This window comes from Anabrus simplex, chromosome 3 (assembly GCF_040414725.1).
Source record: "Anabrus simplex isolate iqAnaSimp1 chromosome 3, ASM4041472v1, whole genome shotgun sequence".
In the NCBI taxonomy this organism is placed as follows: domain Eukaryota; kingdom Metazoa; phylum Arthropoda; class Insecta; order Orthoptera; family Tettigoniidae; genus Anabrus; species Anabrus simplex.
In genome coordinates this window covers 212,750,648-212,767,413 of record NC_090267.1, presented here as the reverse complement: position 1 = coordinate 212,767,413, position 16,766 = coordinate 212,750,648, and the positions used below count along the sequence as shown (strand labels likewise).

At 39.0% G+C, this 16,766-nt stretch overlaps 1 protein-coding gene across 1 annotated transcript in view; it reads left to right on the top strand.

Annotated features, from left to right (window-relative positions):
* LOC136867164 (general odorant-binding protein 69a) overlaps positions 1-498 on the top strand; it is a 30,177-nt gene extending 29,679 nt beyond the window's left edge. The window contains exon 8 of the mRNA XM_067144280.2: positions 340-498. The gene's annotated coding sequence lies outside the window, so the exon portion shown is untranslated. The remainder of the gene's footprint in view (positions 1-339) is intronic.
* The last annotated feature ends 16,268 nt before the right edge of the window (positions 499-16,766 follow it).

Genomic DNA, 16,766 nt, shown 5'->3' with positions numbered 1-16,766 from the left:
TGAAAATGGTTATGTACTATTAATTATTGTTTCGTCATTTCAGTTACCACATACTTAATTACGTATTTTTTGTTATAATGTTTGTATAGATAAATATAATGTGTTGTTTTATTTGTATCACCTAATATAAGCATCAATCAATCAATCAATCAATCAATCAATCAATCAATCAATCAATCAATAAATAAATCAATCATTTAACTAGCTAAGTAAGATATCACTTATGTTAGCCACTTTAGTTCAAGGGCTAGTCTCTGGATTAGAACACATGAATAATTATAAACTTATAAGAAAACTTATCTTAAACTGTTACTCTATAAAATAATGTATTTGTTGCAGAAATTGTCGATTGGCTTCTCTCCACGACCTGAAACAACTAAAATCACTGCACTTTCATCAGCTAAATTCAAAATGATAAAATAATTTATATGCAAGGTGGTTGTCCATAACTTCATCGGCACTGTACATTAACAGTTCCTGTATAAATAAACCTTACTCTGTGAATAAGAATTGTGTTATTAAAATAAATCCATATCCCATCTAGTTACTAACAAAATGTTATGTAATGTATTAAATCCCGTATTCTTCCACACCTTCCATAAAACGCTGTACTTACCTTACCTCTATGATACTATGTGCCACCCCACATCAACGATACCAATTTTTTATAACACTAACTCATTATAGGTCGAAGAGTTGGGGCTTATCCAACAGAAGTATAACACTCGTTAACGTGACCGTAAGCCTAAGAACTTGTAAGAGATACAGGGGAGAAGCGTGGATGTTCATGATGGGTAAACTGCCTTGAACATTTTGTACGCGAAAATGCAGTATGTACATTTTACTTCACTAAAAGTGCATACCCTATTCTAGATTTTCCAAATCCATTAAATTTAACAGATGCTGTAATATGTTTTATAATGCCTAGTGTTTTTTTCTTTGCACCAGTAATTTAAATCTCTGCTCTCCAGAGCCTAATTCTGAATTGCCTTTCCCAAAAGTAAACAATAAAAAGAATAGTGTCATTTTCACTTTATTTCGTTTCATCACTTCATTCGAAATCACGTAATAAATTTCAGATCTCTCTGTTCCAATATTAAATTAGGTATTGCTGTTTTACCTATAACTCTAGCTTTTCTTAATAATTTAGTCTAAAAAAACGCGTTCCGTCTGTTATTAGAACGTCCCTCAGAGTTCAGCATTTCGCATAAACATTATTCTTATTATTAAACTCCTTAATAGTCATCGATTTGAAAAATTTCAAATCATTACACTTGACTTCCAGATTTAGTAGGGCAGCTTTGGCGACAGCTGTAAACCCCGCACCCCTCTGCACACAGCTACACCACAGTGGTGCTCACGCTGCACATTCCGTCCCGCGGGCACCCACCACTGTAACTGGGCGGACTGGCAGGCAATGAGCGCAGCGTATGCTATTCAACCACAGTGACGTTGTGGCGGCTACGTCGCAGGCAGTAAAGGTTAAGCGAAGTTCTCCCGGTCACTCTCGATCACTGCGGCGATATCGAGTTTGAAAGAATGAGGGCAGAAATCCACGTCATCTTCGATTTACGTTGTAAGAAATAAGCTACACTGACTGACAGAGCAAATGCAACACCAAGAAGGAGTGGTCAGAACTTTATGCCAATTGCAGGGTAGACTGACGTCACTGAGGTATGCTCATGATGTGAAATGCGCCGCTGTGCTGCGCACGTAGCGAACGATAAATGGGACACGGCGTTGGCGAATGGCCCACTTCGTACCGTGATTTCTCAGCCGACAGTCATTGTAGAACGTGTTATCGTGTGCCACAGGACACGTGTATAGCTAAGAATGCCAGGCCGCCGTCAACGGAGGCATTTCCAGCAGACAGGCGACTTTACGAGGGGTATGGTGATCGGGCTGAGAAGGGCAGGTTGGTCGCTTCGTCAAATCGCAGCCGATACCCATAGGGATGTGTCCACGGTGCAGCGCCTGTGGCGAAGATGGTTGGCGCAGGGACATGTGGCACGTGCGAGGGGTCCAGGCGCAGCCCGAGTGACGTCAGCACGCGAGGATCGGCGCATCCGCCGCCAAGCGGTGGCAGCCCCGCACGCCACGTCAACCGCCATTCTTCAGCATGTGCAAGACACCCTGGCTGTTCCAATATCGACCAGAACAATTTCCCGTCGATTGGTTGAAGGAGGCCTGCACTCCCGGCGTCCGCTCAGAAGACTACCATTGACTCCACAGCATAGACGTGCACGCCTGGCATGGTGCCGGGCTAGAGCGACTTGGATGAGGGAATGGCGGAACGTCGTGTTCTCCGATGAGTCACGCTTCTGTTCTGTCAGTGATAGTCACCGCAGACGAGTGTGGCGTCGGCGTGGAGAAAGGTCAAATCCGGCAGTAACTGTGGAGCGCCCTACCGCTAGACAACGCGGCATCATGGTCTGGGGCGCTATTGCGTATGATTCCACGTCACCTCTAGTGCGTATTCAAGGCACGTTAAATGCCCACCGCTACGTGCAGCATGTGCTGCGGCCGGTGGCACTCCCGTACCTTCAGGGGCTGCCCAATGCTCTGTTTCAGCAGGATAATGCCCGCCCACACACTGCTCGCATCTCCCAACAGGCTCTACGAGGTGTACAGATGCTTCCGTGGCCAGCGTACTCTCCGGATCCCTCACCAATCGAACACGTGTGGGATCTCATTGGACGCCGTTTGCAAACTCTGCCCCAGCCTCGTACGGACGACCAACTGTGGCAAATGGTTGACAGAGAATGGAGAACCATCCCTCAGGACACCATCCGCACTCTTATTGACTCTGTACCTCGACGTGTTTCTGCGTGCATCGCCGCTCGCGGTGGTCCTACATGCTACTGAGTCGATGCCGTGCGCATTGTGTAACCTGCATATCGGTTTGAAATAAACATCAATTATTCTTCCGTGCCGACTCTGTTTTTTTCCCCAACTTTCATCCCTTTCGAACCACTCCTCCTTGGTGTTGCATTTGCTCTGTCAGTCAGTGTATTTACTTTCATTGCAGTTTACGTATTTTGACCAGATACAACAGAGAGTTAGGCCTACAACCTCAAATATTTTTATAATGTGCATGCTGAATTAAAATTTTCTTCTTCTTCTACTTCTTCTTCTTTTTGTCCTTCTTAATCTGTTTACCCTCCAGGGTTGGTTTTTCCCTCGGACTCAGCGAGGGATTCCACCTCTACCGCCTCAAGGGCAGTGTCCTGGAGCGTGAGACATTGGGTGGGGGGATATAACTGGGGAGAATGACCAGTACCACACCCAGGTGGCCTTACCTGCTATGCTGAACAGGGACCTGGTGGCGGGATTGGATAATTGGAATGGACAGACAGGGAGGGGGGGAAGGAATCGGCCGTGGCCTTAAGTTAGGTACCATCCAGGCATTTGCCAGGAGAAGTGGGGAAACGACGGAAAACCACCTCCAGGATGACTGGGGTGGAAATCGAACCTACCTCTACTCATTTGACCTCCCGAGGATGAGTGGACCCATTCCAGCCTTCGTACCACTTTTCAAATTTCGTGCCAGAGCCGGGAATCGAACCCGGGCCTCCGGGGCTGGCAGCTAATCACACTAACCACTACACCACAGAGGCGGATTATTACAATTTTCACTATTAAATTTTAAGAAGAGCTTGTGCCCGTTCGCACGTCCACGACAGATTACAAAATGGCGCCGACCGAAGGTATGGGCCTTGTAATCTAAAACAAGCAAGGAATAGTCACCTGCTATGATGTCTCAGAGGGCCATATACTTCTCGGAATGGTCATGTATTCGAGTAAAACGGTCAGAGGACGGTCTACAGTATTGTTTTCAAAAAAATAGAAAAAACATTATTATTATATAATCTTCATCTTGAATTTTCACGACATCGAGAGCGGACGCAATTACCGTCATCGGATATTTCTTTTGGAGAAGCAAAGGATTGTATAAGAGAAAAGAAAGAATACAACGATTGAATAAGAATAAAATATAAGTCTTCGCCTGAATTCAAAATCAGTTGAGACGAAAATAAATGTTCTGAAGTCGTTACGTAAGAAAGTGCGGATACAACGAAGATACGAAGAAAAATAAAAATAAGTTAAATTAAGGATAAACGACGTCAGAGAAGAATACTGAAATGGCAGTATATAGCATTATTATCTTCAACATTGAGACTATCAAGAAGATGATCAAGATGATGTGCTAAATTCAAATGATGGACCGACCTGGGAACAATTCATCTTACCATACGACCTGGAAATGACGAGGAAGGCGACGGGTAACCATCCGACCGAACCATGACGAAGGAAGGAGACGGGTAACCAGAAAGTACTACCAGAACGAAGGAGCGGATGACGTTCCAGATGTCTAACCCGTGACCGAACCGAAGACCCATCTACATCCATTGGGAATGGAACAGCTGGACCAGAGACAACCATGAGCGAGCTAAGTCATTCATAACATTTTTTGGCATAATTTTTGGTTTGCTTATACATGTACCTTAGGTATGTGCTGATGGCAATTGTAGACCGATAATATAGCAATGCAAGTGATGATTACCAACAAAGTGTAAGATAATTAAGTTTGAAGTTACGATTTAATAATATAGCAATAGTTTATGCTATATCGACCTGAACATTTGAAAGAAGCGTGAGGTTTGTAGAGAAATATGAAACAGCTGATTGAAATGACATACTGGGAGTGTATAGAGATTTCATTGAAGTAATGCATGAAGTTGACGTCACGTATGGTTGTGCGCGGTGTAGAAAGAAACATGGAATTACGCATTTGTTTGGTTCATAGAAAGGGCATTGAACTTCATATGTAAGTTATGAGAATCTGCGACTTGTAATTATTATTAAGAATCAATGTGGTATTTTCTCGTAGTCATCAAGTTGGGAAACACGATATATTTTTATGGAGGCTACGGTGTTTATAATGGATTGATGTTGTTATGAAAAAATGAATATGGTAATTAGATGAAAGTTTCGAGTTTTGTATAGTGATTTGAGAAGGTTTTTATGCGATGCAGGATCTTCGTGTACCTGCTATTCAAGTTATACCACACTACAAGTGAATTATATGATTTATTTGCGTAAGAGTGCCCACTCCGCGGGAGCTATATAAGCCAAGGTACGAACTGGATTTATTAGTATAGATGTATGCTCGTGACGAAATTGTATCTCAGTATAGATGACTTATAATGAATATAGAATAATACGACTTTGAATAGCTGTAGTTAAGCAGAAGTATTGCGACACCGATATATATATATATGAGATCATGATTTCCAAACCTCACAGTTTAGCGCTTCCATTTTAATTGCAAGAGAATAAAGTAGCTTGCATTGTGTTTGAATGTTATTGAAAGATAACTAATAAAAGGGACATTGAACCTATTAGGGCATGTGTGAGAAAGCCAAAGATTACGCTGAAGTTAGATAGATAGCTAGATTGGTTAATATTCTCCGTTTTGAACATACATTTCTTTAACGAACTTCAGCTAGGGAAAGGATAGAGTAGGAGCCGTATTTAACTGGCACTAGGAAAGAATGCCTTAGTTCGTAAGGAGTTTCAATGCACAACGAGATCGTTGCAACAAAATCATGTTTTCGGATTTTATTAAAACCTAACTTAATATATTCAGTTCTATTTTCGATTTCCTATAATTCACTCAGATCTACTTAAAAGTAATTCCAATTAATTCACACTTAATTTATTAATCTATTTGTGATGTATTGCGGCTGGATATTATATCCAAGTGAGATTGTTTAAATACGACTAAAGAAAGTGAACTTTCGGAACGAGTTAATTGTGTCGATGTTATACTTATAATTCAAATGCGAGGTGGACCTCAGATGTGTCCAGTGATCTGTTGTAAAAAAGCAAATATTGAACTTCAACTTCACAAAGGAACTGATCATTTTAAATAATTTAAATACTGAATATTATTTAATTTTATTATACGAGCCAGCGCTGACTCATTTTCATTACATATTCTCAGTTAATTTGAATAATGCGTTGCATTATATGAAATTAGTTATTCAATATTTTATTAATAAATATCTTGTGATTTTTCTAATTGCTGGTGTCATGAATTCTTTAATTACTGTCTAGATTGTAAGTTAACTACTAGTTAAGTAAGGTACCGAATATTTAAAAGTTCATACAACCATGGTAAGTTCTCTCAAGGTCTAACTCTGATAAGGTTGTCGGCAATGATTATCATTATGTCGTGAGTAACGATAGGTGACACCCGTGAGTTGGAATTCTCTTAGACTCACGTAAAGCGAATTCTACAGTAGGATTACATGTCCTACTTGCCATAAGTAAACCCTGAGGTATCCGCTGAGCGACTCCATTCGTCAAACTAGGCTGCCCAACGACGAGTTAAAAAATGGAGGTATCGGGCAAAGAATGTTTAACCCGGAGTGGTTGCATTAAATTGTCGCACCAACGTGGGCCAGAAGAGAAAGACACCGCGGGAGTGTAATATATTTAATTGCCGTATCAACGTTGACCAGAAGAGAAAGACACCGTGGGAATGTGATACATTAATTATCGTTCCAGCGGGGATGATTAAAGAGGAATACCCGAGAAAGGAAAATAAGGAGCGCCAGTATGTGTTTAATTTTAATTGATTTCCAATGTGGCGAGAAGAGAAGACACCGTGGGAACGTATTATAATGGAATATAATAAGTACAGATAATCTTGATTAATATAGATAGTATTGTATAGAGGTATAATGGAAAGGATTTATTAGGACTGTAACATTTGCAAGACATATGACGAGAGTTTGTGAAGGTGAAATAGGTGTAATATGTATGCGTATATGGTTATATCAGATGAAATGAACAATGTTGTGGAGTAAATGAGGATTCTCAAACGTTTATTTTTTCTTTTCTGGTCAAGTTAATAATTAGTTATTTTTAAGTAATATTTAATGAATACTCCACATGTTAAACACTATGTAGGCTTGTGATTACTGAGTGTAGGTTAGATGCCACATAGTAATAATTTATTTTCTTCTTTGAGATCAGTTCCGGAGTGAATTCAAAATGATAAAATCCGAACTCATGGTCTAGTTGTTCATCGTCTACCTGGTAAGATGATGCTATTCTCCAGCAAGGTCCATCCATATCATAAGTGACTGGAAACAAGAAACTTTAAGCTAGTGCACAATAGTGACATAAGAGACTATTTTAGTATAAGTAGTTTAAGGAGTTGTGAATTGTGTTATATATATATGTATGTGTATTTATATCCTGTGAACTTGGAGTATTGATAGGAAACTTAGAGTACCTTAGGAAAATAGAAAAATTGTAAGGAATTTAGAGAAAGCATACTAAATAGAATTTTACTTGACGGAAATATGGCGATGCAAGGAAGAGTACAGACCAGAAGGGGTCAGGAAGAAGAAATGAGAGAAATACAGGAAAGACATGAGGGAACCCCGATATGGTTCTTAGAGTATTTGAAAAAGCAGGAAGAAGAAAAACAGAAGGAGAAAAAGGAACGCGAAGAGAAGGAGAAAAGGCAGGGAGAAGAAAAGGAAAGGAGACGAGCAGAAAAGGAACGAAGATTGGAAGAATGGCAACAAAAACAAGTTGAGGATAGAGAAAAAGAAATACAGGAATTATATCAGAAGCAAGTTGAAGAAAGGAGAAAAGAACGCCACGAACTAATACAGGAGTTGGACAAGAAACAAGAAGAGTGGCAACTTAAGCAAAAGGAGACTCTGGAGGAAATTGTTAGCAGAATAGAATGCGAACATAAAGGGATGATCCAAGAATTGAAAGGGAAGCAGGAAAAAATGACTGAAGAGTTTTTTGGAGTAAGGAATGAAATACAAGGTTTGCGTGCCGAGTTGACCGAAACCATGGAAAATAAAAACCAAGAGATGCGAGAGGAGATAAACAGAATGAGGGCAGAAGTGGCACAGAATCCGAATATCATCACAGCACTGGTGGATGAAGAAATTGCCAAATTGACTAACAAGCTAGAGGAAATCAAAGGCAGTAATGAAAAGAAATGGGAAGAAGTAAATGAAATAAAGAAAAAGATAACAGAAGGTCAGGAAACTATGAAGAGGTTAGAAGATGAGAAGATAAATGAAATAGCGAAGGGCATGGAAGGACTAAGCCTGAAACAACAAGACTTAGTAGGAAAATTTAACCGAGCTTCAGATCAGGTAGCTGACAAAATAAACGAACTGAAGGAAAAAATGGAAACTGATAAGGCTGATTCAGAGCGGAAAATGGAGAAGACCGATGAGGAAATGAAGCAAATAAGGAAAGAGCTTCAAGAGATGAGGGTAGAAAACCAATCGGCGAAATCCGTGTTTTCGAACTCAAGTGAACGGCAAAGAGTTATGGAAACACAAGTACAGGAAAGGGAAAACACACCTTCAGTAATAATTGACTCGAGTAGGCGAGACATGGAAATGATGAACGGAAGCAACCAGAGTGATAGCACTCCCATTATTAATATCATTAAGAATTATGATGATCGACCCAAACACTTCGACGGTTCAGCGAAGATCTCTCCCAAACAATTCCTTAGAGATATCGAGGAATACTTTAGGGAAGGGAGAATACAGGAGGAAAAGAAATTACGCATAATCGTGAAGCACTTAGATGGGAACCCGAATATATGGTTTCGAGCATTTAAATACACCTTTCACACGTACGATGAATTTAAAGCTGCTTTCCTGAGAAAATTCTGGGACTCAGAAATACAACAGCAGTTGAGATTGGAGCTCTACTCTAGGAAATTTTCTAATGCAGGGCAAACACGCTATTCCGATTTCTTTTCTTACCAGTTTCACCGTTTCCAAGACTTAGATTGCGCACCGAGTGAGTTAGAGGCGATCAAGACTATACAAAGACAACTACCGTTAGAGGTGCAGAGATTGTTAGCCGCCACGGATATACAGACCGCTATAGACATGGAAAAATGGCTGAGGCAGATAGATATGCCATCATCATGCCTAGTAGAAAGAAATCCCAGAAATATTAGGCAAGTAGAGGCGATCAACACCATGAGCTCTGAAAGCACGAATGGTAGAGTGAGCAGGTCTGATCAAGACAGGACGGAGAATCATTTCAACGCACAAGATAAAACACGAAAAAGACATTGTTGTCGATGCAGCGGTGAGCAACCTGCGAGATGGGAACCAAGAGATAATAGAAGTAACCCACAATACAGGAATAACATTCGCTATAATAGAAATAGGAGCCAACCCTATCCAAGAAACAGAAGATGGTATAATGAAAAACGACGGCCTAATGAGTATAATAGAAATGAAGAAAATAGAAGATATATACAAGAGCTTCGAGAGCAAAGGCAAAATAAGACCCGATGGGAGGATGCTATTAGAGACAAAGATATCAATGGAGACCTCGAAGGAGCAGAGAGTCTCGAGCTCCAAGATTACAAGAGGAAAAGAGAAGAGGAGAGTTATAGAGAAAACAATACGCAGAGGGGTACAACTGATTCCGAGCCATCGGTAAGAAAAAAAACGCCAATGGAACAATAACTCAGATGGAAGATGTAAATAATCAGGAAAATAGAAACTTTGTCAAAATTCGCAGTTGGATAATAACACAATTTGATCACTGGGACATCCGACCAGAAGACTTGGTCCGAGATGAGACATGCGACACCAAGGAACCTGTATTTAAATTGCCAGTAATATTAGTTAGGGTAGCAGATGTCAAAATACACTGTTTGGTTGATTCCGGGGCCAGCATCAGTGTCATGTCAAGTACGCTATTTCAAGAATTATTAAAGAGGATGGAAATACCAATAATACCCGTATCTGGAGTTAAGATCAGGGGTGTCATTCCAGATAAATCGGTAGAATGCAAGACTCAAGCATATCTAACAATAAAAATAGGTAGACACGAGTTCGAACACCCATTTCTGGTAATGAAAAAGATAAAATACAGTATAATTTTCGGAATAGACTTCATGATGGCTTCCCAAATGACGATAGATATGGAACGTTATGAAATTAGATTCCCTATCAGAGAGAATGATGGGAATAAAACTATAGAAACAATCCAACTTAAAGACATGTTACAACCTGAAGAATACTTGAAGATTGAGGGAAAGGAAGTTGACTTATTAAGTAAAGTGGATTCAGCCTTGGTAGAGAAAGACGATAGGCAGCAAGAAGACATCGAAATGACAAAAAGGATCGAAGAAATCATAACCATGGAGGAAGTAAATAATGAAAACACAGAGATCTGGGAGGCATTAGCTCAAGCTGACGTACCATCTGAAGGAAAAAAAGTACTGCACGAAATTATCAATAAATACATTGACGTTTTCGATGATAAACCAGGGCAAATACCGAACTTCAAGTACAAGATAATAGTGAATGACTGGACTCCATATATGGGCAAAATATATGACGTACCAGAGAAGTACTTCAGCGAAGTGAAGACGATTATCCAGCAAATGTTAGACGATGGAATAATCATGAAGACCACCACACCCTATTTGAATCCGATTGTAATTGTAAGGAAAAACAACGGGAAACTGAGAGTGTGCCTAGACTCGCGTAGTATCAATGGAAGACTAATTCCTGAATATAATAGGGCTCCTAAGATCAAGGAGGTAGTAAAGAAATTTCGTGGTCAGAGGTACTTTACGACCATGGACTGCACGGCCTCTTTCCATCACATTGTCCTCGAGGAAAGGTCACGGTTGTTAACCGGATTTATGTTCAACAACCAAACATATGCCTACTGTCGTCTTCCATTCGGACTGAAGAATAGTTCTGCCGTTCTGGTGAGAGCATTGGACAGAAGCCTTACTAGCGAAGTGAAGGAATTTATTAACTGTTATATCGACGACATAGTTTTCGGAAGTTCCACTTTTGAAGAGCATTGCATTAACCTAGAAAAGTTGCTCAAAAATCTGCAGAAAACTGGTTTCAAAATAAATATCTCGAAGTCAAGATTTTGCCAAAGTCAAGTACTTTTTGTTGGACACTTAATCGATGGCGAGGGAATAAGATTAAAGCTATTTGCGAGTTTCCTCGGCCGACAAAGGTCAAGCACGTCAGACAATTCCTAGGAATGACGGGATTTTTCTCAGACCACTGTGAGGGATATACTGAGACAGCCGCACCACTACACAATTTATTGAGAGCTAATAACAAGTGGAAGTGGAATGACGAGGTTGAGCAAGCTTTCAATAAGATGAAAGAAATGATGAAACAGAGCATAAAACTGGGATATCCAGACTATGAGAAAAGATTTATAATTCAGGCAGATGCATCGAGTATCGGTGTAGGTGCATGCTTGTATCAGGAAAACGAAGAAGAACAGAAAAGAACATATCTGGCATTCACCAGCCGGAAATTAACGAAACATGAAATGCACTACACTACCACCGAGCTTGAACTTCTAGCGATAATTCACGCGTTACAACAGTGGAGAAGAATCATTTATGGATACCCAGTGACCATAAGAACTGACCATAAAGCATTAACTTTTGGGTTAAAGGCAGTCATGGTAAGCGAGAGGATAACGCGCTGGATGCTATATACGCAGCAATTTGACTTGAAGATAGAGCATTGCAGTGGTAAACAAAACATTTTAGCTGACGCTCTGAGTAGGAACCCTCCAGAACAAGAAGAACACATCTTAGAAATCGAGTTAGACATTCGAGAGCAAGAACTACTGAGAAAGCTCGAAAAACTAAAGGAATTCCAGGAGTCTGACAAAGAATTAAAACATATCATCGACAGGTTAACAGAGAAGGAACCGGATTCTGAATGGCAGAACAGTTATGAGATTGTAGATGGAATACTGATCAAAATTATGGGTAGAGTTGACCGGAAAAGAAGGATAATAATACCATGAGTATTGCAAAAAGAACTGATTTGGCATACCCATAACATCACGGGCCATGCGGGCATAGACAAAGTGATCAGTACGTTGAAAGAAAAATTCACTTGGAAGGGACTACGAAAATCTGTCAGGAACTTAGTTAAAACTTGTGACATATGCCAGCGTGTTAAACACAACAACTATGTATGCGGACATAAACCAGTGCCAATCATTCCATTAAGATCGCACGAGATATATGCGGTAGATATTTTTGGCAAGCTACCGACCGCAAAAAGAGGAAAAAGGTACACACTAGTGGTTGTTGACATATTTTCCAAGTACATTTCACTTCAAGCTATACAGAGAGGCAATGCTAAGCAAGTCATACGGGCCCTAGTGGAAAAGGTTTTTCCTGAAATGGGTAAGCCGAAGAAAATACTCACAGATAGAGGAACACAGTTTACGTCTGAAATATTCCGTGAACGAATGAAAAATGAAGGTATCAGACATACAATGTGTTCAGTACGACACCCAGAAGCGAACCCTGTAGAAAGATACATGAGAGAAATCGCCAAGTTTGGCAGAATATACTGCAACCAACAGCATTGGAAATGGGTGGAGATATTAAGTATTATTGAAAGGAGCTTGAATAACACCATTAATCAATCCATCGGACAGATTCCCAGTGTAGCTCACAAGAATATACATCCGGAAAGGAGTTGGGACAGAATATTTAATATGCCAGATCCACAGCAAATAGAGACTATGATAAAAGAAAAACTACTGGAACAGTCACAAAAACGATTAAAGAGGATGCAAAACAAGAAATTCCATGAACCTTACAAACGAGGTGATCTTGTATTAATTAAAACAGTACCAATGTCTAATGCACTGAATAAAGTATGTGCGAAGTTCCTACCGTTATACAATGGCCCATATAAAGTAGAGCGTGTGCTAGGAAATAATGCATACGAATTAACAAGCATGAATGGAAAGTACAGAAATGTACACAATGCTTGTAACATCAAGCCTTATTACCAAGAAAATCAGACTAATGAAACCACAGAACTAGAAGATTAAAAGGCCAAGAATGTAGGAGACACATACCTATATCAAATTATCATCCGCAAGTCATTTGAAATTTCTATTTATTATGTTTATTGAAGGAAAGATTCAGCTGATTACATAAATACAGTCGAGTGTAGCAAAGAACATCTCTAAATCAGGAGCGATAATAAACGGTCGATATATTAAAATCGATTAGCCTGTCGCAATATGACAATGAATATGTATAAGAAGCGAAGGCACATTTATGATTCGAGTTTAAGAAAGGAAAATATATTGTGACCAATATATTTTGTCCGTGACGGGGGACAATAAATGTGCCCGTTCGCACGTCCACGACAGATTACAAAGTGGCGCCGACCGAAGGTATGGGCCTTGTAATCTAAAACAAGCAAGGAATAGTCACCTGCTATGATGTCTCAGAGGGCCATATACTTCTCGGAATGGTCATGTATTCGAGTAAAACGGTCAGAGGACGGTCTACAGTATTGTTTTCAAAAAAATAGAAAAAACATTATTATTATATAATCTTCATCTTGAATTTTCACGACATCGAGAGCGGACGCAATTACCGTCATCGGATATTTCTTTTGGAGAAGCAAAGGATTGTATAAGAGAAAAGAAAGAATACAACGATTGAATAAGAATAAAATATAAGTCTTCGCCTGAATTCAAAATCAGTTGAGACGAAAATAAATGTTCTGAAGTCGTTACGTAAGAAAGTGCGGATACAACGAAGATACGAAGAAAAATAAAAATAAGTTAAATTAAGGATAAACGACGTCAGAGAAGAATACTGAAATGGCAGTATATAGCATTATTATCTTCAACATTGAGACTATCAAGAAGATGATCAAGATGATGTGCTAAATTCAAATGATGGACCGACCTGGGAACAATTCATCTTACCATACGACCTGGAAATGACGAGGAAGGCGACGGGTAACCATCCGACCGAACCATGACGAAGGAAGGAGACGGGTAACCAGAAAGTACTACCAGAACGAAGGAGCGGATGACGTTCCAGATGTCTAACCCGTGACCGAACCGAAGACCCATCTACATCCATTGGGAATGGAACAGCTGGACCAGAGACAACCATGAGCGAGCTAAGTCATTCATAACATTTTTTGGCATAATTTTTGGTTTGCTTATACATGTACCTTAGGTATGTGCTGATGGCAATTGTAGACCGATAATATAGCAATGCAAGTGATGATTACCAACAAAGTGTAAGATAATTAAGTTTGAAGTTACGATTTAATAATATAGCAATAGTTTATGCTATATCGACCTGAACATTTGAAAGAAGCGTGAGGTTTGTAGAGAAATATGAAACAGCTGATTGAAATGACATACTGGGAGTGTATAGAGATTTCATTGAAGTAATGCATGAAGTTGACGTCACGTATGGTTGTGCGCGGTGTAGAAAGAAACATGGAATTACGCATTTGTTTGGTTCATAGAAAGGGCATTGAACTTCATATGTAAGTTATGAGAATCTGCGACTTGTAATTATTATTAAGAATCAATGTGGTATTTTCTCGTAGTCATCAAGTTGGGAAACACGATATATTTTTATGGAGGCTACGGTGTTTATAATGGATTGATGTTGTTATGAAAAAATGAATATGGTAATTAGATGAAAGTTTCGAGTTTTGTATAGTGATTTGAGAAGGTTTTTATGCGATGCAGGATCTTCGTGTACCTGCTATTCAAGTTATACCACACTACAAGTGAATTATATGATTTATTTGCGTAAGAGTGCCCACTCCGCGGGAGCTATATAAGCCAAGGTACGAACTGGATTTATTAGTATAGATGTATGCTCGTGACGAAATTGTATCTCAGTATAGATGACTTATAATGAATATAGAATAATACGACTTTGAATAGCTGTAGTTAAGCAGAAGTATTGCGACACCGATATATATATATATGAGATCATGATTTCCAAACCTCACAGTTTAGCGCTTCCATTTTAATTGCAAGAGAATAAAGTAGCTTGCATTGTGTTTGAATGTTATTGAAAGATAACTAATAAAAGGGACATTGAACCTATTAGGGCATGTGTGAGAAAGCCAAAGATTACGCTGAAGTTAGATAGATAGCTAGATTGGTTAATATTCTCCGTTTTGAACATACATTTCTTTAACGAACTTCAGCTAGGGAAAGGATAGAGTAGGAGCCGTATTTAACTGGCACTAGGAAAGAATGCCTTAGTTCGTAAGGAGTTTCAATGCACAACGAGATCGTTGCAACAAAATCATGTTTTCGGATTTTATTAAAACCTAACTTAATATATTCAGTTCTATTTTCGATTTCCTATAATTCACTCAGATCTACTTAAAAGTAATTCCAATTAATTCACACTTAATTTATTAATCTATTTGTGATGTATTGCGGCTGGATATTATATCCAAGTGAGATTGTTTAAATACGACTAAAGAAAGTGAACTTTCGGAACGAGTTAATTGTGTCGATGTTATACTTATAATTCAAATGCGAGGTGGACCTCAGATGTGTCCAGTGATCTGTTGTAAATGAGCAAATATTGAACTTCAACTTCACAAAGGAACTGATCATTTTAAATAATTTAAATACTGAATATTATTTAATTTTATTATACGAGCCAGCGCTGACTCATTTTCATTACATATTCTCAGTTAATTTGAATAATGCGTTGCATTATATGAAATTAGTTATTCAATATTTTATTAATAAATATCTTGTGATTTTTCTAATTGCTGGTGTCATGAATTCTTTAATTACTGTCTAGATTGTAAGTTAACTACTAGTTAAGTAAGGTACCGAATATTTAAAAGTTCATACAACCATGGTAAGTTCTCTCAAGGTCTAACTCTGATAAGGTTGTCGGCAATGATTATCATTATGTCGTGAGTAACGATAGGTGACACCCGTGAGTTGGAATTCTCTTAGACTCACGTAAAGCGAATTCTACAGTAGGATTACATGTCCTACTTGCCATAAGTAAACCCTGAGGTATCCGCTGAGCGACTCCATTCGTCAAACTAGGCTGCCCAACGACGAGTTAAAAAATGGAGGTATCGGGCAAAGAATGTTTAACCCGGAGCGGTTGCAAGCTTTAGAAACATGTATAATATAATACAGAGTTACGGTGGATAAGCTGTGGCTTGTGGTTGTTTGGGTTTAAATTATCTGATAAACTCACCAACAATCCAATCATGCTTACCGCGAATAGCGTCAGTTAGGTTATTTTTTTGAAGGCATACTGTATATCTATCTGGTAGATATATTTAGATTGTTATTGTACTTTAATCTTGGATAGTAAATATCTATGTCCTCATTCGTGGATGGAACTCCCTTACGCCTGTTACATTTTAAATACTACTTTCAGAAATTCAGTGAACAGAGAAAGTCACACAACACTACAACACTGTGCAAAATCAAGCTGTAAACTTGTTGAATTATGTAATTATATTACTTTTTGCTTAATGAATAGCAGGAATTTTACTTTTTGTTAAATGAAAATACTGTCAAATCCGTCCAAGGAATTGTAAATCGTAGCTTCTGACGCTTAAATCCTATGCCTTTGCAGATTGTAACAAAAAATTATAATGTGACAGTTTTCTTTGAATGAATAACACTGACCATTTATATCGAGCGCAGTATAAATCAATCCGGAATATCTTGAAAAGGTCAATCAGCGTTGAACGCAAATGATACACACGTTAGCTTATGCCGATACTGTGTAGTAACATTCGTTGTTGATGAATATTGAATTTTCACGACCGCATTGTATTCGAAACCGACTTTCAACCTATTAGGTCGTGTTACGTACATTTAGCACGTGTTGAAGAGATGTTAAGTAC